Here is a 23,317-nt window from a genome sequence, read left to right on the forward strand (position 1 = left end):
GGCAATGTCTTGGAAATGACACTCACCTCTCCCCTGGGCGTCCTGGCTGATGGTTGCAGCAGTGCCCCAGCTCCGAGGTCTTATTTCTGTTAGCCCCATGAGGCATGTCTTTGCCACATCCTGCCTCAGGCTGATGCCACTTTTGGTGGTGCCAGGAGGTGCTTATTTAAGCTATTCACGACGCTTGGAAGAATTCCCTTTCCTTTGCTATTCCCGCCTGGTGTCTGAATCCCTTCCTGCCTTTTTCCAGGACGCTGTTTGCGCTGCGACGGAGGAGGAGCGGCTGCTCAGCATGCAGGATGCCATCCAGCAGCTGCCCGCTCCTCACTACAGGTCAGTGCTGCGCTCGGTCTGCTGAGTTCAGCCCTGCTGCCTTTCAGAGGGCCATGATGCGATTCCAGGTGTTGCCTCACGCTGGCAGCATCATGCCTGTGCACGCTGAAGCGGCTGAAGGCTGCGTCGGGTCGGTTGATTGGGTCAGTTCCTTGGTACGGGGGCACGGTTGGTGCAGCCGATGGCTGCGGCTGTGCTGTGCTGGGGCTTGGTGCTGCAGTGTGGTGGCATTGGGAATGTTTTACCTACTTCATATTCAGGGACGGTAGCAATGACAACAACCGGCATGAAGTGAGGTTTGTTTTGTGCGCTGCAGCACAGCTTGCTTTTTGGTGCTGAACATCTGCCCCTCTTGTTTTCCAGGACGCTGGAATACCTTATGAGACACTTGGCGTCTCTGGCCGGGAACTGCTCCATCACCAACATGCATGCTCAGAACTTGGCGATAGTGTGGGCTCCAAACCTCTTAAGGTAAACTTCCGTTTCAACACGATGCTTACTTCTGCTCTGGCCCAACCCCAGGGGCACAATTTCCAGGTGACAGTTTCTACTCACTTGTTTAGCTGGGACTGCTGTGTCCCTGATCATCCAGGAGAATTTCGTCAGTGGCATCGCTGATTGCCCACTGCGGAAGTCTCCAGAGCCCAACTTGTCAGGTTTTGGCTACAGAAATTCAGACTGGGGGAAATGATCCTGGGGAAATGACTTGTAAGATCTGCCTTTTCTTCAGATCCCAGCAGAGCCAGTCCGCCTGCGCCAGCGGAGAAGCTGCGTGCAAGGAGCTGCAGACGCAGTCAGATGTTGTGGAGTTCCTCATCAGCCACACAGACGTCCTCTTCCCCTCCAAATCCACGCCAGCCGTGGGAGAGAGGGCAGGTGAGCGTCTTCCTCCATTAGCTTGATCTTGATCTGACACCTTGATCCAAGCCAGGCCTTCTCCAAGACCTTTGAAAATGCTTTTTCTGTCGAGGAGACAGCAGGCTTCTGGGTTTAGATTAGAATATGGTGCCCCGTTCCTGGGTCCTGAGAGTGTCCAAACCCAAAGCTTCCATGGAGAAAACCGTCACTGCCGTTCAGATGTTTTGCAAGCAGGTGAAGCTTGATTGAAGTGTGGCAGCAAAGCTTTCCGAGGTCCCTGCCCCCTAGTTTTTCTAGGTTTTTTGTTTGCCTTTTTCGATACAGTGAGCTGCTCTTAATTGTGGCTGTGTCCTTTGCCACGAGCATACCTCTGAGCACACGGTTCTTTTGAGCTCCTCTTCTTCCAGTGGCTCTGATAAGCAAGTCTGAGAGAAATGCAGAACTGGGATGGCTGTGCGGCTGCCTTCTGATCCTCCCTCTTACCTGTGGTTTCCCCTTGCAGGGCACAGCTCTCTGGACGGGCCCAAGTCTGTGTGGGTGTCTCCTCCATCCACAAAGCTGCTCACGCTGCAGGAGGCACAGGCTGAGAGGAGAGGCCAGAGCAGCTCTCCTGCTGCGACACAGAGCAGCAACACCGAGGTGGAGGAAGGCCCCACAGCTGTAATGAGGAACTTCCACACGGTCATTGATTCTCCATCGGAAAGGTAAAGAGGACTTCCCTTTCCAGCCGCTATCATCATTGGTCGGGTGGGTTTGCCAGGAACGGGCAACTGTCGGCAAGGGCTCGGAGCAGCTCTTCCCTCACCCTGCACCACGACTGACAGCACGCTCTGCTTTCTCTCTCCAGACCAAGTTCTCACAGCAAGAGGACGGAGTCACCAGCTGGCAGTTGGCGTTCCTGTTTCTGTCTGGGCAAACCATCCCCTGCAGCCAAACGCCAACTGCAGCTCAGTGCCAGGGATCCCTCAGAAGCACAAGTCGTGGTCCTGGCAGGTAAGGGTGCAAATCCAGCTTTCAAAGCACTGCTTGTCAGCAGCACAGGTAGGATTCATGCTTTCAGTGGGCTTGTACCTCCTTCTGGCGCTCGAGCCTGTGCCTGACATCTTTGGTTCACCCCTGTCTTTCCCAAATGAGTCTCTTGTCAACACAAGAGCTGGACCTGCACGAGGATCACTGTCAAGACAGTGACACTGTTGCTAGAAGCCTATTTGCTTCTGCCCACCACCACTACGTAGCCAGATGTCAAGAACCTCTTTCATGATTCATCTTGTGAACGTTTGACACTAACCGCTGTCCATCTACTCCTTCCTAGGTGACCCGAGCCCTCGTGTGTCCCGAAGACGCAGGGCATGCTACGACAGCGCATCCTGTGCTTCCATCAATGAAGAGCTGTTAGGAAGCACAGGGTGCTGCATTTCAGTGGAGAGCCTTCCATATGGCACCATCAATGCAGACAAGAACATCATCGTCGTTGAAGCCCTCGTTCATCCCATCCCTCCGGAAGCTGCTGACCTGAGCCTGCCAGACACCACAGGCACCAGCGTGGATTGGGACCCAGTGCAGGGGTCCCAGGACAGCCCAGCCCAAGCACAGCCCGAGTGCCCCGACAGCAGCACCACCATGCAGGCTCAGGTCAGCAACACCGAGGAGAAGCCGAGCCTCTTGGAGGGGGGTGTAGAATCAGGCCACCAGTGCCAGGCTCCAAGCAACAGCACGAGCTCTGAGTTACTCTCTCCTTAACAACAGAGGATTGGTCCCATCTTAAAGCCTGGACCTCTCATGCCCTCCTTTGTCCCATTGAATAAAGGCACGCTCGTGCTCAATCAACACTTTGGCTGCATTCCGATTCTTCATTCACAGGGACTGGGATGAATGCAAGAAACAGCAAGGCAGCTCAGCTTGCAGTGCTCTGGCTGTGGGGTGCGTGCAGCCGAGCTCTGGGTGTGTTCCCATTTTGCCTGACTTTGGGATGCCTGCAGCGAGAGCTCTGCTACCATTTTTTATCCTAGCATCCTGGAACTGCTCATGAAAACTCCAAGCCTCCTGGCTGCGGCTTTGTGATGCTTTTCAGTGCTTTTTCTTTATTGCTTTTTGGATGCTCTAACACCTCTGTCCTCTCGTCGTTTCCATTCCCGGCTCCCACCTCTGAGCCAGCCCTGCAGATCATCTCCAGCCCTGCCATCATGGCGCTGCGGCAGGAGGAGCTCACCCTGACCAACATCAGGCAGTGCTGCCTGCCTCTCTCACTCTCTAGACCAAGTGTAACTACGCTGTTGTGGAGACAAATGCTTTCTGTCACATCCTCCATCCCCGCAGCCATTTACTGGTAGGCGGCTCTTGCAGAAGAAGATTCAAGCAGCAGGACCTTTTGCCCAACTACAGCACACGAATGCTACAAAAGCAGAAACAACCCGCAAGCTCTGAGTCTGTGAGTCTGCACAGGCACGCACCGACTGCGTTTGATGGTACCCCCCATCCTTGATTTCCTTCCCTGCTTCTTGTCTGATGGCACTGCTGAGCCAGGAACAAGCTGCCCGGCGTGGCAGAGCGTGGTGCAGAGCTGTGCTGGGACCTCCTCCCCTTCCTCTGCTGCAGCTTGGCGTGCAACCTCACCCACTTCTCTGACAGACCTGCTGATCCCATCGGGAAGCTCTGGCACGGGATGTGCCTCCAACCCAAAGCTCCTTCCCACCTCCCAAGGGAAAGCAAAGCAACCCGAGCATCGCCAACAAACCTGCCCAGCAGACAGCAGGGAATGCAAACAGCTTCTGGCTGCTCCCCTGCACTCCCATCCTAAGTAAGAGACCCCACGAGGACTGGCTGGGAAATCAGTGCATGACACACGTGAGTGTGCACAGGATTGTGCAAAGCAGTGGGGTTCCACCAGTGTGTGTGTATTTGTGCACAGATGCTGTTGCACACGTTTGTGTTCATGAGTGTACAAACCAGTGGGGTTGCTCAGGTCTGTGCATGTCAGTGGGTATGTGAGCAAGGACAAGCACGCACATATATGTGCGTGCACAGGGGTGTGTAAAGGTTGGAGCTGTGCAAAGACATTGTGGTACCGGTGTGTGTGTGCACTTTGGGAGTGAAAGGAAGGGGTTGCGCGTGTGTCTGTGTGTGTGCGCACAGGGCTGCACTAAGGGATGTGGTTGCGTGAGTGTGTGTGAGCACATGGATAGTGCGTGGATGCGGTGGCACCAATGTGTGCTTGCACAGGGGTGTGCTGAGGAGTTGGGTTGCACACAGGTGCACACACAGGGATGTTTGTGGTAGCTGTAGGCAGCTCTGAGCAAGTTTTTCTGAGCAAGTTCCCATCTCTTTTCCATTCCTTTGCCCCTCAGAACGGTTTTCCAGTGGCTCTCGTCCAAGAATTCTTGGAACAGCCTGCGGCTGGCTCTCCTGAAGCTCAGGGTCCTGACTTTGCTTTTGGCCAGGCCCGCATTCCTCGAGATGAGGAACTCTAGGAGGGCATGGTCACTACAGGCCTGACCACCTCCAGACTTAAGCCCTGCTGTGCACCGTGTCCAGTAATGCTTCCCTTCTGCTTGGTGTGCTTAATGCTTGGGCCACACAGTTCATCTCTGTGCACTCCAGCAGTCTCTCAGACAGCTTGCAGCCAGCCATGCTGATTTCCCAGCCTGACTGGAATCCCCCATCAAGTTAAGAGTCAGTGAGCGCGGTGCTTCTGGTAGCTGCAGTAAGCAGGGCCCATCAACAGGCTCCCTTCACCGGGCGGCCTGGAGCAGACCCTCACCTCCAGAAGCCCACGATTGGTTCAGTCATTAATTTGACCTGCAAGTTCTCCATGTGATCATGGCTGTTCTTAGTCCTTAGCAGTCAGCTTCTTCATATAGAGGGCAAATCCCTTGCCCTCCTGAATTCCACAGTAACAATCACGTCTGCTTTGTGTCAGGCTTTTGTTTTCTTTTTTTTAGTTATTACTATTCTTTTCCCATTTACTAGGTAGGAAAGCTACTTTCTGAGCCAGGAGAAGAAGAAGTGCAACAGGCAACAATCTTCCTTGCACTGCGCAGTTTGCATGAGTAGCCAAGTGCTCCTGAGGTCATGTGTGCTGCAGAGCTGACCTTGGTGGCAGGGGCCGTGTCTTCATTTTCTACCTGCCCCGTGGGAACATAAGAAGACTATTCAGAGCAGGAGCTGCAGAGCAGGATGAACGGCATGAGAAGGTAAGGCTGGGAACCAAGGAGGCAGCTTTTGTGTCGGGCAGCAGTGATGCAGGGGGCTCCACAGCAGGAAGCTGGCTCATCCAAACGCTTGCTGAGTGTTTGGAAGCCCAAACCCTTATGGTCTCTAAGCTGAAGGCAGCCCAGAGGCAGCATGTCCTTGATCTGATCGTGGTGTGCCTGAGTGAGGGAGTGATCCAAGCTGGATGCAGAAGAGTCATCTTAATTTCTCTGATATTTGACGTCAGATGACACCTCTTGGGTGTTGGTTTCTTAAAATTTGGATCTAGGAGGCGGCCTCTCCCTTTGCTTAAGGTTGCAGTCATTGCTGGTGTGGGATCATTTGTCCCACAGCTGGTGAGCAAAGCTGTTGCTCTCCTGAGCGTGCTGCACGTGGAGACAGAGCTTTGGACCCCCTTGCTAAAGACCACCCTGTGAGAGCCTGTCAGAAGCACTGCTGCGGTGTGCACGTGAGCTGGGCGCAGCTTAGGCTGAGCAGAACTAAGAGGTGAGCTGGGTTTGGTGCTGGGTGGTTGCTGGGAGGTGTCTCAGCAGAAAAGCCTGGCTGGGGTGTGCACGCTGTGTCAGTCCTCATCCCAGCTGGCAGTGAGAGTTGGAGGAGGGTGATGGGTGCTGCCTGCTCTCGCTGCTGCACCGAGTTTGTGGCACAGCAGCACAGTGGTGAGTGAGCTGGGAGGGGGACGGACTGCTGCTGTGCATGGCTAGGCCAGAGCTGGAGGTTTGTCCAACACGTGCGTCATGCTGGTGCAGCCATTGCAGCTGCAGCAGGAGTGGAAGACAAAGAAGTTTTCTTCGTGAGAGCAACACCAATGATTTGATTCAAATGTATAACTGCTATGAAGATGGTGAGGAACAGATCCACCTGAAAGACATGCTTGATCACATCAGGAATGAGCATGTGATCAAATAGAGCCAGCATGGCTTTCCCAGGGGAAGGCCATGCCTAACCAGTCTGGCGGCCTTCTGTGATGGAGTGGCGGCATTTGTGGACAAAAGGAAGGAAACAGATGTCATTGACCTGGACTTGAGCAAGATCTTTGACATGGCCCTCCACCACATCCTTCTCTCTAAATTGGAGGGACGTGGATTTGACAGGTGGACCACCTGGTGGAGAAGGTATTGGTTGAAAGGCCACAGACAGAGGGTGGTGATTCATGGTTCTGTGTCCAGGTGGAGGCCGATACCAAGTGGTGTCATCCAGGAGTCTGTCTTGGGACCAGTGCTTTTTTACATCGTTATCAGGGACACCAATGATGCAATCGAGTGCACCCTCTGCTGTTTGCTGAGGGTGCGTCTGACACAGCAGAAGGAAGGGATGCCATTCAGAGGGACCTCGACCGAGAGGTTGGCCTAGGTGAATCTAATGAGGTTCAACACAGCAAAGTGCAAGGTTTTGCACTTGGGCTGGAGGAATCCCAGGCATTCCTACAGACTGGGAGGAGCGGTCCTTAAGAGAAGCCCCGCAGAGAAGGACCTGGGGGTCCTGGTGGATGAAGAAGAGAACGTGAGCCATCAGCGTGCTCTTGCAGCTCAGAGAGCAAATGGTACCCTGGGCTGCATCAGAAGAGGGGATGGCCAGCAGGGACAGGGAGGTGATTGATCTTCATGATCCTTGAGGTCCCCTCCAACCCGGGCCGTTCTATGGTTCTGTGATTACACTCACTGTCCGAAATAATGGCAGCTGTGCAGAAGCTGGATATATGTGGGGACAGCTCTTGTAAGCAGCTGATTTTAAGACCTTGCCCTAGTCGAGAGTCTAAATTGCGTGTCAGAAGAAAGCTGGGAAAGTGGTTATTGCTCATTATTTTTCATTTGCTGATTCTTTCTTTAGGGTTCCTTTTCAAAAGGAGATTTTGGTGATGGAAGCAGCTGAAGAAGGAACAAAACCAGCTCTTGCCAGGAGTGCTTGAAGTCCCTGTGGAGAGAAGCAAAGAACCTGGGCTTCCTCTGGGATGCTCCCCACCATGTCTCAGGAAGGAGACAGCTGCTGTTCCAATTTCTGCTCTGTGTGTGGAAAGGTACGCCTGGGTTTCTTCTGCTTGTTTTCTCTTTCTTGTTCTCTCTTTTAAGGAGAAGGGGTGGAGCAAGGGGAGACCCACTGGTCATTTGTTACCTCAAGAACAGGATGGATTCTGCATTCACCGTGAAAAACCTGGGCTAGTAGCACGGGCGTGTTTCAGGCTGGACTCTTCTTTTCCTGCTCAGTTTCCTTTTGGCTACAGGGAGACAGCTGTCGAAAGGTGTGTTTTCAAAGCCACTCTAGAAAACCGTGTTTCACTGTTGCAGGTGGTTCAGTGTGCTCTTGCAGTGTAGATGCGTTTGCTGTAGAATCTTAGTGGTTTCTGTTCCTAGGGGAGGACTGGGAGGAGGTAGTGAGAAGAGAATTCAATGCCTTGGGTGTATCTTAGTGAGAAATGTTGGCATGAGGTGCTGAAAGTCTTCAGCTGTAAAAGGACAGTGAGGCTCAGACTCCTTAACCTGCTGGAGCAGGGCGTAAGCAAGGAGTGGGCACTGCCCTCCCAAGTGCAGGCTGCACTTGGTTATGGTCTGCCAGGTCTCTGCTGCCCTGTGTTTCTTCTGAGAAGTTTGTTGGAGCTGCTTGGAGTAGTGAAGGGTGGGGAAGAAGTGCTGTTCAAGAGCTAAGGCTCTGCATGATAATTCTGGATGGATTGAACCACGGTGTCTGAAGACATAGCTTCCATCAGAATGATCCCAGCATTGTGCAAGTGTCTCAGCTGAACCCCCTGAGCAGGTGTCTGAGAGCACCCGCCTCCTCCAGCTGAGCCATAGGCAAGCTAACTGTGCCCAGGAATTACAGCTTATGCAGACTGAATATGCTTCCAAGTGTTTTCCTTAGTGATAAACAATGTCCCAGCACTCTGATATTCCATCTCCGGCACAATCTGGAGCATCTCTGCAAACCATGGGTGCCCCTTCCCACCCCCGTTTCTTCCTTTCTCTCTTTAGAATCAGTGTGGTGCAGTTCCCTGTGTTTGTGAGCAGCAGCCAGCAGGCCGCAAGAGATCCAGTTGCACCTTTAGCAGACAGAGGGATGTGATGGGGACAGACTGTCCTTACCGCCATGCAGAAGTGAGTTTTTCCCGTCCTCTATTAAGAAGTAGGAAAGAATAGAGTTTGAATGTTACTTCTGAGCAGGTGCTGTGCTGTAGGGGATGTCAGGTAACCATTTACTTGGGGGTGCGGGAAGGAGCAGTGCAAAGTGATGTATTAGTTTGTGTTTTGGCTGTTGAAGTGCAGTTCCATTTTGGGGAGCAAAAAGATGGGCTAATGTGGAAAACAGAAGGGAGAAGGCTAGTACCTGGACAGTGGGCTGAGCTTTGGTGACTGCAGCCATTTGCAGGAGAAGTTTTGCTGTTTTGCACAGTGGAGTTCAGAATGGGAGCTGATGATGAATGGGAGCTGCTGGAGAAACAGACTTCCATGGACAAGTTCCAGTGCCTCAATGACTTTCTTGTAGCGAGGCAGCAGTGATGCTGGAGGGCACGTGGTGAGTGCGTGGACAGGGTGGCACAAACGAGTGCGTGTGCTGAGGAGTTGGGCTGCACACAGGTGCAGACAAAGGGATGTTTGTGGTAGGTGTAGGCACGTCCGTGTTCCCAGGGATGGTTTGCACACGTCTGTGAATGCAAAGGAGGGCAGAAGATGCGGTGCGTGCATGAGGGTGTGCAAAGCAGGCAGGGTGGCACACAGGTGTGCGTGTGCACGTGGATAGGGGAAGGCTGGGGTTACAGGTTGACCTGTGCTGAGGTGAGTGGGGGCTCACGGTGTTGCTCAGTGGTAGATTTGTTCACACTGAGTGCTACCAGGAAACTCGCGCACCCTTTTTGTTTCAGCTGTGCCAGTGCTGTGATCCCTTGCTGCTGGGCTGGGGTGTTGGAAGGATGGTGTGCGTGCCGAGCTCCCATCTCTCTTGCAGGAATCAAGTGTAGAGCCAAAGGGATGTTTGGGCCAGGTGGCTGCAAGAAGGCTGGCTGTTTGGGATGGTGGTAGCTGATGGAAAATGGGTATTCCGTTCAGCTTTTAACAGAAGTCAGGGGTCCTACAGCAAGAATGACTAGGATCTCGAATGGCTTCAAACATGCACACTGAGTACATCTGTCCTGCCATGCCATCTCTGCTTCTTTCTGATGAAAGCATTTTTACGACCACGTGTTGGGCCTGTTTGCTTGAAGAAGGAGAAATGTTAGGTACAGTTCTCACCGAGAACTTCTGCGTAATTTGAATCATGAGTGTTAGCACAGTTCTCCTACTACTAATGGCTTTCACTAAACCACGTCCCTCAACACAACATTCAGTCGTTCCTTGAACACCCCCAGCGTCGGTGACTCCACCAGCTCCCTGGGCAGTCCATTCCAGTGCTTGGCCACCCTTTCTGAGAAGTAATATTTCCTAATGTCCAGCCTGAATCTCCTCTGCTGCAGCTTGAAACCATTCCCTCTAGTTCTGTCAATAATGACACAAGAGGACAGGCCGTCCCCCAGCTCACTACAACCTCCCTTCAGGAAGTTATATTGAGCAAGAAGGTCTCCCCTGAGCCATCTCTTCTCCAGGCTGAGCATTCCCAGCTCCTGCAGCCTCTCCTCATATGGCCCCATTGTGCTCCAGAGCCCTCACCAGCTTTGTTGCCCTTCTTTGAACACGTTCCAAAGCCTCAGTGTCTTTCTTGCACTGAGGGGTCCAAAACTGGAAACAGAACTTGAGTTGCAGCATCACCAGTGCCGAGTACAGGGGGACAGTCACCTCTCCGCTCCTGCTGGCAGTGCTGTTTCTGGCGCAAAATGAATGTAAGTGTCACATGTGTAACATCCTTTTTGATGGAGTTCTCTGACGGGAGTCCAATGGATTTGAGACCTGACTTGAAGCCTGTGGGCATCACCCAGGAGTTGGAGTGCCAGGATTAGGCCAGGGAACAGGAACCTCTTTGGTGGTTATTAACTCCCACCTTTTTTGGTCAGGAATCTATGTATGTATTTTTGTTGGTTTTTTTTTCATGCAAAGAAGAGACCAGTGAAGCTGTGAGGTGTCTAGAGCACAAGTCTTATGGGGAGCTTCTTATGGAACTGGGATGATTTAGTCTGGAAGAGAGGAGGCTCAGGGAGGACCTTATCATTCTGTACGATTACCTGAAGAGAGGTTATGTGGAGGTGAGGGTTGTCCTGCTCTTCTCCCATGTAAGTAGTGACAGGAGTGGAAGGAACGGCCTCAGGTTGTATGAGGGGAGATTCAGCTTGGATGTTAAGAAAACCATCTCCAAATGGGTGCTCAGACGCTGGAGGCATCTGCTGGCTGAGCGCTTTGTTGGGTGAGCATCACACTGCTGGAAAGCACGCAGCTGTTGTCTCTGCGAACAGCCCCATCCGTGGGGACTGGTGGCTTTTTCATGTTACCCTTGTGTTTCAAGTCCTACATCCAGTTACTCGTGCTGTTTGAAAGCACCATCTTAGAGGCAGCCTTGATTTCTGCAGCTGCGAGCTTTGTGCCACGGGAGCTCCCCTGCTTCTCCCTGGGATGGGCGACCGAATGGAAGGCCCAGCAGAAGTCTGGGTAGGTGATATCACTTGCTGTTCCTTTCCCCACCCGTGCCAGGAGAAGCAGGGAATGGGACTGGGGGACATCCCAGCGGTGGGATCCTGCCTCAGCAGAACTGAATGGCTGTTCTGATCCATGTATTTTAACCTGAGTGGATCTGACACTAACAAGAGAGGCGAGGGGCCTGTGGGAAAAAAAATGTATGTGCCACAATGTGTGCTATAATGTAAACCATGAGGTGGGTCAGAGTGGAGCACAGGCTTGGGTGCATCTGATTCAGGAGCAGGGACACGCAATGCTCATCTTGGGTGTCTGGCTGACAACAAGAGCAGAGAGGTAAGTTTCACAGGGTCGCGTGCCCATTTTATTTTCTTTTTCATTCATGATGCATAGAGGCGTTACCCAGACAAAGTGAGCATTTGTCAGCTGGACTTGCTAGAAATGACCTAGGCAGTGAAATGGGTTTGAAGCATCCCAAAGAGCCCTGCAAAAGAATGCTGAGAGTTAACCTGGCACCCTCCTTTGGAAACCTCCGGTGTCTGTCAGCTCTTCAGCTGTGCCCAAACACCTCCCATTGCGCTGCCACACCAGGACGTAATTCCAACCCCACCCTGAGTTCTGGAATGTTGTGGTGCCGTGTTGGAATCACATGTGACCAGGGGGTCTTGCCTCCCCCCCTTGTGGGGGGTCATGGTGGACCAGGCTGGTGGCTGTTGGTGATGTCATAAGCGGCTGGCATGTGGAGAGGAGTGGTGTGTTCTATGTTCCTTTGTGGGCGTGTAGGAGTTCGGAGTGGTTGTTTGGCTTGTTGTTCTTGTGCCTTTAGTGCCTTTGTTTGAGTACCATTGTGCGCAGCATCCTGTAGGTAAGCTGAGCCGGCGTGGGATGGACGGGTGGGCAGTGAGGTGTTGAGAAGTGCTGGCTGTCGGAGCTCCCAGCACCGTATTGCTTACTCTTGCGCATCAGACGTCATTTTCCCCCGGTAGACACGTCCCAAAGGGGGTATTCATAAAAGTACCACCCATCCCATGCTTCTTCAGCCGTCTTCTTTGCTCAGTTGTGGAAGCAGAGTAAAGCTGCTGGGCGGACAGGCATCACATAGCCTGAGACTCAGCATGTCTTGCAGCAAGTGGATGGGACAGTTGTGCTGTGTGCTTTATTCCATGGCTGTCTTATTCCTGCTCACTGACCTGCTCTTTCTCTCTCCTCTGCCCACCCTCTGCCCACTGCCTTGGTGCAGCTTTTGCTCTCATAAGATCTGAGCAGAGTGACCAGGAACTGCTGCAGATAGCCTGAGGTGATCTCGTTGCCAGGTACGTGCCATCTTTTGTCCCACCACGTCGTTTTGCATGCTGTGGGTTTCTTCACTGCCCTCCAGCTCAGCCCTCAGAAGAGTGCTGTCTAATGCCCTGCTGTCGCACTGTCAGAGCGCTCTGGGCGAATGCATCTGCTGCTCTGTGCCAGAGTCCCCATCTGCTGGCAGAGGGATAGCAACTTGGTACAGCACTGCCTCAGAGGCTGTCACGTTTGAATTTACTGAAGCAAGGGGTAGTTTCTCGAACACTTGCCTATGCCGCAGGGTATGCAAGGGTAGCTCTGAAGAAGTCCCTCCATACTGTGCTGGGTGAATAGAGAAAACAGAAGTGTGTTTCTGCTCTGTTCCAGCTTGTCACACCTGCTGGGATGGGCAACGCATGCAGCGAGATCAGATGTGAGCCCGAGGTAGCGGGCACGGAGGTACAGTATGAAGCTCTGACTTGTCTTTGTTCCCTGTGTTGAGCTAGCAGAGGGAGCTGCAGATGTACTCTCCTACAGGAAAGAGTGGGCCAAAGGGGGCCAGGCCACCTGTCCACGCCAGTGCCATTGCTGATGAGTCTGTGTAGAGAGAGATGCATCTTTGCATGGCCTGGCGATCCTGCTGCATGCCAGGAAGAGAAACAACTGTGATGAGAAGTGCAGCTCCTTCTGAAGTGCTCCTGAGCAGGAGGGAGCGCATTTCCTGCAGCTTTCTCTGCAGATGTGCTCCTCACCTTGAAATCCTCCTGGTTTGTCCTCAGCTCCTGACCACGGCCTGTGCTCTGTTTTGCAGGCTGATAACATGTGGAAGCCGCAGCTGGTGCGTGCGGAGTCATCTTTCAACGTGCCAGCGATTGCGGCAGCCCATGTTATTAAGCGTTACGTCGCCCAGGGGCCGGATGAAGTCTCCCTGGAGGTAAGCAGTTACAGGCGTTCCTTGTTGTCATGCACGGGAGAGTAGTCTAGGGTGTGAACGGCTCAGGAATATTCACAGACACCTTCAGAATGTCTCGTGAGGTGAAGCTTCGAAGGTTCGGTTCCAGCTTAGACTTGCGCTGGGTCAGGAGGAGTTCAGCCATCTCTCCAGTATGGTTGGATTGGGCATTTGAACCTTGTAATCAAGCAGATCCTGCCCAGTATGGGAGCCTGGTCTCTGAGCAACAGCAGACGGGTGTGTGAAGTGTGCAGATGTGTTCAGGAAGCCCTGCTAACCGATGCCCGTGGTTAAAGTGGAGCTCTTCCATAGCCTTTGGCAGAGAGCCTGCTGATTTTGAGACCTGTTTCCTACTGCACAGCTGTACTGTGTATGTTGTGTGACCCTTGTACCTCCAAGTTCAGTTTTAGAAGGGAAAATGCCTTGGGGCTGCATTGGTGCAATTGCTGTCTAGCTTTAGGATATTCTGTGGCGCAGAAGAAGGCAGTTATTTGAGCTGTGTTTTCCTGCCAGCTGTGCTGAAGCTGGGATTGACGTTTCAATCTCTTGCAGGTGGGAGACTTGGTGTGCATTATTGATATGCCACCAAAGGAGCTGAGCCCCCGGTGGAGAGGCAAGCGTGGCTTTCAGGTAGGCACATGCTTTCGACTAGAGAGCCCAACTTCAGTAGAGTCAGGAATATCAGCTTGGAGCTGCTCTGCCTGCACAGGATGGCTTCCGGATGCAAACGGTTGCCCTGTGTCGCTGTCAGGGGACATTCCCTTGGGCTCTGGGCTCAGGCTAATGCCCTCCTCTCTTTTTGTTCTTGTTACAGGTTGGGTTTTTCCCTGGTGAGTGCGTGGAGCTCATCAGTGGAAAAGTTCCCGAGTCCCTCATCAATTCATTGCCAAAGCCAGGTACACATGTTACATTTGACAATGCGGGTTAGTAAAATGGGGTCAGAGCGTGGCTTTCAGGGGGTTCGTTAATGCTAGCGTTGAGCAAGATTAGCAACAGGACTGCATTAAGGTCCATGGGAACACGCAGAGATCTGTCCCAATCCCACTGTGTTTATTGTTGGGCTTGGGGAAGTCACAGAATCCTCCTGGAATGGCTTGGGATTGGCAGGGGCCTAAAGGATCATCCTCAGGCTCCATGGCCTCTGCCTCAGTCTGGGTCGGCAGCCGACGCATTTAGCAGGAGTCGAGAGCAGGCTGTCCGGGGCCCCTTCTGACCTGGCCTTGGGCACGTGCAGGGACGGGGAAAATCCGTTCTTGCGTGTCCTTGTTGGGAATGTTCTTCCCGATGTTCCGTGCTCGGTCGAAGGCGTTACGCTCAGTCTCGTCCAACCGAGCCAAGCCTGAAATGAACTGGTTTCTTTGTTTTGTTTCTTTGCAGTGCCGAGGAAACGGGGCAAGCTCAGCACCTTCCTTCGTTCGGTGGTGAAGGCTCGCCCCAGGAGATCGGAGCAGCCGGAGCCAGCGAAGGAAGGGGTGTTTGGGTGTGACCTGGGGGAGCACCTTCTCCGCTCTGGCCGTGATGGTAAGGAACAGCCCATTGCTGAGATCTCCCTCCGCTGGGCATCTAAAGATAAAAGGGAGATCATATCCAACAATTGTTTCAGTCTGAAAACATAGGAAGCCTTCTGGCCAAACAGAGCATCCTGCATCCTTTTCCTAGCTCTTCTGGACTTGAGATTGCATTCCTCCATTCCCCAGGGAGCTGTGATGGGACTTGCAGTGTCTGTGGTTTTGCCAGAATTACTTTCTCCAGGCTGTTGATTGGTGGTGGCATTTCTGGAAAGCCAAGAACACGTCTCTGTGCAGTTTCCTCACAGCTGTCTCTGCCAGCTTTCTCCTCTAAGGAGGAAGCAAGCGGTGGCCCGGCTGGGCTTACTGGGTGGGATGTGAGAAGAGCAGGACTTGAGTAAGAAGCTGAGCTAACCGCTGGCTCTTGTTCTGTAGTCCCCCAGGTCCTGCAGAGCTGCGCCGAGTTCATTGAGCAGCATGGCGTGGTGCAGGGGATCTACCGCCTGTCCGGCATGGCGTCCAGGATCCAGCGCCTACGGTAAGAGTGCTGCGACTGACACAGCTGTCAGAAGGGGCACGTGCCATGCTGCGGGCGTTCAGAGGAACCCCTTCCTTTTCTTGACTGTATTCTGTGTGGCTTTGGACTTGCTTTCCTCTTTCTCAAAGCCCTCTGCCCAATCCTGTGTCCTTCTCTGCAGCCATGAGTTTGAGTTGGAGCAGGTTCCCGAGCTCAGCGTCCGAGACATTCACAGCGTGAGCTCCCTCTGCAAGATGTACTTCAGGGAGCTCCCGAACCCTCTGCTGACCGAGCAGCTGTATGCCAAGTTCTCGGTAAGCTCAGGGCAATGTCTTGGAAATGACACTCACCTCTCCCCTGGGCGTCCTGGCTGATGGTTGCAGCAGTGCCCCAGCTCCGAGGTCTTATTTCTGTTAGCCCCATGAGGCATGTCTTTGCCACATCCTGCCTCAGGCTGATGCCACTTTTGGTGGTGCCAGGAGGTGCTTATTTAAGCTATTCACGACGCTTGGAAGAATTCCCTTTCCTTTGCTATTCCCGCCTGGTGTCTGAATCCCTTCCTGCCTTTTTCCAGGACGCTGTTTGCGCTGCGACGGAGGAGGAGCGGCTGCTCAGCATGCAGGATGCCATCCAGCAGCTGCCCGCTCCTCACTACAGGTCAGTGCTGCGCTCGGTCTGCTGAGTTCAGCCCTGCTGCCTTTCAGAGGGCCATGATGCGATTCCAGGTGTTGCCTCACGCTGGCAGCATCATGCCTGTGCACGCTGAAGCGGCTGAAGGCTGCGTCGGGTCGGTTGATTGGGTCAGTTCCTTGGTACGGGGGCACGGTTGGTGCAGCCGATGGCTGCGGCTGTGCTGTGCTGGGGCTTGGTGCTGCAGTGTGGTGGCATTGGGAATGTTTTACCTACTTCATATTCAGGGACGGTAGCAATGACAACAACCGGCATGAAGTGAGGTTTGTTTTGTGCGCTGCAGCACGGCTTGCTTTTTGGTGCTGAACATCTGCCCCTCTTGTTTTCTAGGACGCTGGAATACCTTATGAGACACTTGGCGTCTCTGGCCGGGAACTGCTCCATCACCAACATGCATGCTCAGAACTTGGCGATAGTGTGGGCTCCAAACCTCTTAAGGTAAACTTCCGTTTCAACACAATGCTTACTTCTGCTCTGGCCCAACCCCAGGGGCACAATTTCCAGGTGACAGTTTCTACTCACTTGTTTAGCTGGGACTGCTGTGTCCCTGATCATCCAGGAGAATTTTGTCAGTGGCATCGCTGATTGCCCACTGCGGAAGTCTCCAGAGCCCAACTTGTCAGGTTTTGGCTACAGAAATTCAGACTGGGGGAAATGATCCTGGGGAAATGACTTGTAAGATCTGCCTTTTCTTCAGATCCCAGCAGAGCCAGTCCGCCTGCGCCAGCGGAGAAGCTGCGTGCAAGGAGCTGCAGACGCAGTCAGATGTTGTGGAGTTCCTCATCAGCCACACAGACGTCCTCTTCCCCTCCAAATCCACGCCAGCCGTGGGAGAGAGGGCAGGTGAGCGTCTTCCTCCATTAGCTTGATCTTGATCTGACACCTTGATCCAAGCCAGGCCTTCTCCAAGACCTTTGAAAATGCTTTTTCTGTCGAGGAGACAGCAGGCTTCTGGGTTTAGATTAGAATATGGTGCCCCGTTCCTGGGTCCTGAGAGTGTCCAAACCCAAAGCTTCCATGGAGAAAACCGTCACTGCCGTTCAGATGTTTTGCAAGCAGGTGAAGCTTGATTGAAGTGTGGCAGCAAAGCTTTCCGAGGTCCCTGCCCCCTAGTTTTTCTAGGTTTTTTGTTTGCCTGTTTCGATACAGTGAGCTGCTCTTAATTGTGGCTGTGTCCTTTGCCACGAGCATAGCTCTGAGCACACGGTTCTTTTGAGCTCCTCTTCTTCCAGTGGCTCTGATAAGCAAGTCTGAGAGAAATGCAGAACTGGGATGGCTGTGCGGCTGCCTTCTGATCCTCCCTCTTACCTGTGGTTTCCCCTTGCAGGGCACAGCTCTCTGGACGGGCCCAAGTCTGTGTGGGTGTCTCCTCCATCCACAAAGCTGCTCACGCTGCAGGAGGCACAGGCTGAGAGGAGAGGCCAGAGCAGCTCTCCTGCTGCGACACAGAGCAGCAACACCGAGGTGGAGGAAGGCCCCACAGCTGTAATGAGGAACTTCCACACGGTCATTGATTCTCCATCGGAAAGGTAAAGAGGACTTCCCTTTCCAGCCGCTATCATCATTGGTCGGGTGGGTTTGCCAGGAACGGGCAACTGTCGGCAAGGGCTCGGAGCAGCTCTTCCCTCACCCTGCACCACGACTGACAGCACGCTCTGCTTTCTCTCTCCAGACCAAGTTCTCACAGCAAGAGGACGGAGTCACCAGCTGGCAGTTGGCGTTCCTGTTTCTGTCTGGGCAAACCATCCCCTGCAGCCAAACGCCAACTGCAGCTCAGTGCCAGGGATCCCTCAGAAGCACAAGTCGTGGTCCTGGCAGGTAAGGGTGCAAATCCAGCTTTCAAAGCACTGCTTGTCAGCAGCACAGGTAGGATTCATGCTTTCAGTGGGCTTGTACCTCCTTCTGGCGCTCGAGCCTGTGCCTGACATCTTTGGTTCACCCCTGTCTTTCCCAAATGAGTCTCTTGTCAACACAAGAGCTGGACCTGCACGAGGATCACTGTCAAGACAGTGACACTGTTGCTAGAAGCCTATTTGCTTCTGCCCACCACCACTACGTAGCCAGATGTCAAGAACCTCTTTCATGATTCATCTTGTGAACGTTTGACACTAACCGCTGTCCATCTACTCCTTCCTAGGTGACCCGAGCCCTCGTGTGTCCCGAAGACGCAGGGCATGCTACGACAGCGCATCCTGTGCTTCCATCAATGAAGAGCTGTTAGGAAGCACAGGGTGCTGCATTTCAGTGGAGAGCCTTCCATATGGCACCATCAATGCAGACAAGAACATCATCGTCGTTGAAGCCCTCGTTCATCCCATCCCTCCGGAAGCTGCTGACCTGAGCCTGCCAGACACCACAGGCACCAGCGTGGATTGGGACCCAGTGCAGGGGTCCCAGGACAGCCCAGCCCAAGCACAGCCCGAGTGCCCCGACAGCAGCACCACCATGCAGGCTCAGGTCAGCAACACCGAGGAGAAGCCGAGCCTCTTGGAGGGGGGTGTAGAATCAGGCCACCAGTGCCAGGCTCCAAGCAACAGCACGAGCTCTGAGTTACTCTCTCCTTAACAACAGAGGATTGGTCCCATCTTAAAGCCTGGACCTCTCACGCCCTCCTTTGTCCCATTGAATAAAGGCACGCTCGTGCTCAATCAACACTTTGGCTGCATTCCGATTCTTCATTCACAGGGACTGGGATGAATGCAAGAAACAGCAAGGCAGCTCAGCTTGCAGTGCTCTGGCTGTGGGGTGCGTGCAGCCGAGCTCTGGGTGTGTTCCCATTTTGCCTGACTTTGGGATGCCTGCAGCGAGAGCTCTGCTACCATTTTTTATCCTAGCATCCTGGAACTGCTCATGAAAACTCCAAGCCTCCTGGCTGCGGCTTTGTGATGCTTTTCAGTGCTTTTTCTTTATTGCTTTTTGGATGCTCTAACACCTCTGTCCTCTCGTCGTTTCCATTCCCGGCTCCCACCTCTGAGCCAGCCCTGCAGATCATCTCCAGCCCTGCCATCATGGCGCTGCGGCAGGAGGAGCTCACCCTGACCAACATCAGGCAGTGCTGCCTGCCTCTCTCACTCTCTAGACCAAGTGTAACTACGCTGTTGTGGAGACAAATGCTTTCTGTCACATCCTCCATCCCCGCAGCCATTTACTGGTAGGCGGCTCTTGCAGAAGAAGATTCAAGCAGCAGGACCTTTTGCCCAACTACAGCACACGAATGCTACAAAAGCAGAAACAACCCGCAAGCTCTGAGTCTGTGAGTCTGCACAGGCACGCACCGACTGCGTTTGATGGTACCCCCCATCCTTGATTTCCTTCCCTGCTTCTTGTCTGATGGCACTGCTGAGCCAGGAACAAGCTGCCCGGCGTGGCAGAGCGTGGTGCAGAGCTGTGCTGGGACCTCCTCCCCTTCCTCTGCTGCAGCTTGGCGTGCAACCTCACCCACTTCTCTGACAGACCTGCTGATCCCATCGGGAAGCTCTGGCACGGGATGTGCCTCCAACCCAAAGCTCCTTCCCACCTCCCAAGGGAAAGCAAAGCAACCCGAGCATCGCCAACAAACCTGCCCAGCAGACAGCAGGGAATGCAAACAGCTTCTGGCTGCTCCCCTGCACTCCCATCCTAAGTAAGAGACCCCACGAGGACTGGCTGGGAAATCAGTGCATGACACACGTGAGTGTGCACAGGATTGTGCAAAGCAGTGGGGTTCCACCAGTGTGTGTGTATTTGTGCACAGATGCTGTTGCACACGTTTGTGTTCATGAGTGTACAAACCAGTGGGGTTGCTCAGGTCTGTGCATGTCAGTGGGTATGTGAGCAAGGACAAGCACGCACATATATGTGCGTGCACAGGGGTGTGTAAAGGTTGGAGCTGTGCAAAGACATTGTGGTACCGGTGTGTGTGTGCACTTTGGGAGTGAAAGGAAGGGGTTGCGCGTGTGTCTGTGTGTGTGCGCACAGGGCTGCACTAAGGGATGTGGTTGCGTGAGTGTGTGTGAGCACATGGATAGTGCGTGGATGCGGTGGCACCAATGTGTGCTTGCACAGGGGTGTGCTGAGGAGTTGGGTTGCACACAGGTGCACACACAGGGATGTTTGTGGTAGCTGTAGGCAGCTCTGAGCAAGTTTTTCTGAGCAAGTTCCCATCTCTTTTCCATTCCTTTGCCCCTCAGAACGGTTTTCCAGTGGCTCTCGTCCAAGAATTCTTGGAACAGCCTGCGGCTGGCTCTCCTGAAGCTCAGGGTCCTGACTTTGCTTTTGGCCAGGCCCGCATTCCTCGAGATGAGGAACTCTAGGAGGGCATGGTCACTACAGGCCTGACCACCTCCAGACTTAAGCCCTGCTGTGCACCGTGTCCAGTAATGCTTCCCTTCTGCTTGGTGTGCTTAATGCTTGGGCCACACAGTTCATCTCTGTGCACTCCAGCAGTCTCTCAGACAGCTTGCAGCCAGCCATGCTGATTTCCCAGCCTGACTGGAATCCCCCATCAAGTTAAGAGTCAGTGAGCGCGGTGCTTCTGGTAGCTGCAGTAAGCAGGGCCCATCAACAGGCTCCCTTCACCGGGCGGCCTGGAGCAGACCCTCACCTCCAGAAGCCCACGATTGGTTCAGTCATTAATTTGACCTGCAAGTTCTCCATGTGATCATGGCTGTTCTTAGTCCTTAGCAGTCAGCTTCTTCATATAGAGGGCAAATCCCTTGCCCTCCTGAATTCCACAGTAACAATCACGTCTGCTTTGTGTCAGGCTTTTGTTTTCTTTTTTTTAGTTATTACTATTCTTTTCCCATTTACTAGGTAGGAAAGCTACTTTCTGAGCCAGGAGAAGAAGAAGTGCAACAGGCAACAATCTTCCTTGCACTACGCAGTTTGCATGAGTAGCCAAGTGCTCCTGAGGTCATGTGTGCTGCAGAGCTGACCTTGGTGGCAGGGGCCGTGTCTTCATTTTCTACCTGCCCCGTGGGAACATAAGAAGACTATTCAGAGCAGGAGCTGCAGAGCAGGATGAACGGCATGAGAAGGTAAGGCTGGGAACCAAGGAGGCAGCTTTTGTGTCGGGCAGCAGTGATGCAGGGGGCTCCCCAGCAGGAAGCTGGCTCATCCAAACGCTTGCTGAGTGTTTGGAAGCCCAAACCCTTATGGTCTCTAAGCTGAAGGCAGCCCAGAGGCAGCATGTCCTTGATCTGATCGTGGTGTGCCTGAGTGAGGGAGTGATCCAAGCTGGATGCAGAAGAGTCATCTTAATTTCTCTGATATTTGACTTCAGGTGACACCTCTTGGGTGTTGGTTTCCTAAAATTTGGATCTAGGAGGCGGCCTCTCCCTTTGCTTAAGGTTGCAGTCATTGCTGGTGTGGGATCATTTGTCCCACAGCTGGTGAGCAGAGCTGTTGCTCTCCTGAGCGTGCTGCACGTGGAGACAGAGCTTTGGACCCCCTTGCTAAAGACCACCCTGTGAGAGCCTGTCAGAAGCACTGCTGCGGTGTGCACGTGAGCTGGGCGCAGCTTAGGCTGAGCAGAACTAAGAGGTGAGCTGGGTTTGGTGCTGGGTGGTTGCTGGGAGGTGTCTCAGCAGAAAAGCCTGGCTGGGGTGTGCACGCTGTGTCAGTCCTCATCCCAGCTGGCAGTGAGAGTTGGAGGAGGGTGATGGGTGCTGCCTGCTCTCGCTGCTGCACCGAGTTTGTGGCACAGCAGCACAGTGGTGAGTGAGCTGGGAGGGGGACGGACTGCTGCTGTGCATGGCTAGGCCAGAGCTGGAGGTTTGTCCAACACGTGCGTCATGCTGGTGCAGCCATTGCAGCTGCAGCAGGAGTGGAAGACAAAGAAGTTTTCTTCGTGAGAGCAACACCAATGATTTGATTCAAATGTATAACTGCTATGAAGATGGTGAGGAACAGATCCACCTGAAAGACATGCTTGATCACATCAGGAATGAGCATGTGATCAAAGACAGCCAGCGTGGCTTTCCCAGGGGAAGGCCATGCCTAACCAGTCTGGCGGCCTTCTGTGATGGAGTGGCGGCATTTGTGGACAAAAGGAAGGAAACAGATGTCATTGACCTGGACTTGAGCAAGATCTTTGACATGGCCCTCCACCACATCCTTCTCTCTAAATTGGAGGGACGTGGATTTGACAGGTGGACCACCTGGTGAAGAAGGTATTGGTTGAAAGGCCACAGACAGAGGGTGGTGATTCATGGTTCTGTGTCCAGGTGGAGGCCGATACCAAGTGGTGTCATCCAGGAGTCTGTCTTGGGACCAGTGCTTTTTTACATCGTTATCAGGGACACCAATGATGCAATCGAGTGCACCCTCTGCTGTTTGCTGAGGGTGCGTCTGACACAGCAGAAGGAAGGGATGCCATTCAGAGGGACCTCGCCCGAGAGGTTGGCCTAGGTGAATCTAATGAGGTTCAACACAGCAAAGTGCAAGGTTTTGCACTTGGGCTGGAGGAATCCCAGGCATTCCTACAGACTGGGAGGAGCGGTCCTTAAGAGAAGCCCCGCAGAGAAGGACCTGGGGGTCCTGGTGGATGAAGAAGAGAACGTGAGCCATCAGCGTGCTCTTGCAGCTCAGAGAGCAAATGGTACCCTGGGCTGCATCAGAAGAGGGGATGGCCAGCAGGGACAGGGAGGTGATTGATCTTCATGATCCTTGAGGTCCCCTCCAACCCGGGCCGTTCTATGGTTCTGTGATTACACTCACTGTCCGAAATAATGGCAGCTGTGCAGAAGCTGGATATATGTGGGGACAGCTCTTGTAAGCAGCTGATTTTAAGACCTTGCCCTAGTCGAGAGTCTAAATTGCGTGTCAGAAGAAAGCTGGGAAAGTGGTTATTGCTCATTATTTTTCATTTGCTGATTCTTTCTTTAGGGTTCCTTTTCAAAAGGAGATTTTGGTGATGGAAGCAGCTGAAGAAGGAACAAAACCAGCTCTTGCCAGGAGTGCTTGAAGTCCCTGTGGAGAGAAGCAAAGAACCTGGGCTTCCTCTGGGATGCTCCCCACCATGTCTCAGGAAGGAGACAGCTGCTGTTCCAATTTCTGCTCTGTGTGTGGAAAGGTACGCCTGGGTTTCTTCTGCTTGTTTTCTCTTTCTTTTTCTCTCTTTTAAGGAGAAGGGGTGGAGCAAGGGGAGACCCACTGGTCATTTGTTACCTCAAGAACAGGATGGATTCTGCATTCACCGTGAAAAACCTGGGCTAGTAGCACGGGCGTGTTTCAGGCTGGACTCTTCTTTTCCTGCTCAGTTTCCTTTTGGCTACAGGGAGACAGCTGTCGAAAGGTGTGTTTTCAAAGCCACTCTAGAAAACCGTGTTTCACTGTTGCAGGTGGTTCAGTGTGCTCTTGCAGTGTAGATGCGTTTGCTGTAGAATCTTAGTGGTTTCTGTTCCTAGGGGAGGACTGGGAGGAGGTAGTGAGAAGAGAATTCAAT

The sequence above is a fragment of the Excalfactoria chinensis genome, chromosome Z (genome assembly GCF_039878825.1).
Source record: "Excalfactoria chinensis isolate bCotChi1 chromosome Z, bCotChi1.hap2, whole genome shotgun sequence".
NCBI classification, from domain to species: domain Eukaryota; kingdom Metazoa; phylum Chordata; class Aves; order Galliformes; family Phasianidae; genus Excalfactoria; species Excalfactoria chinensis.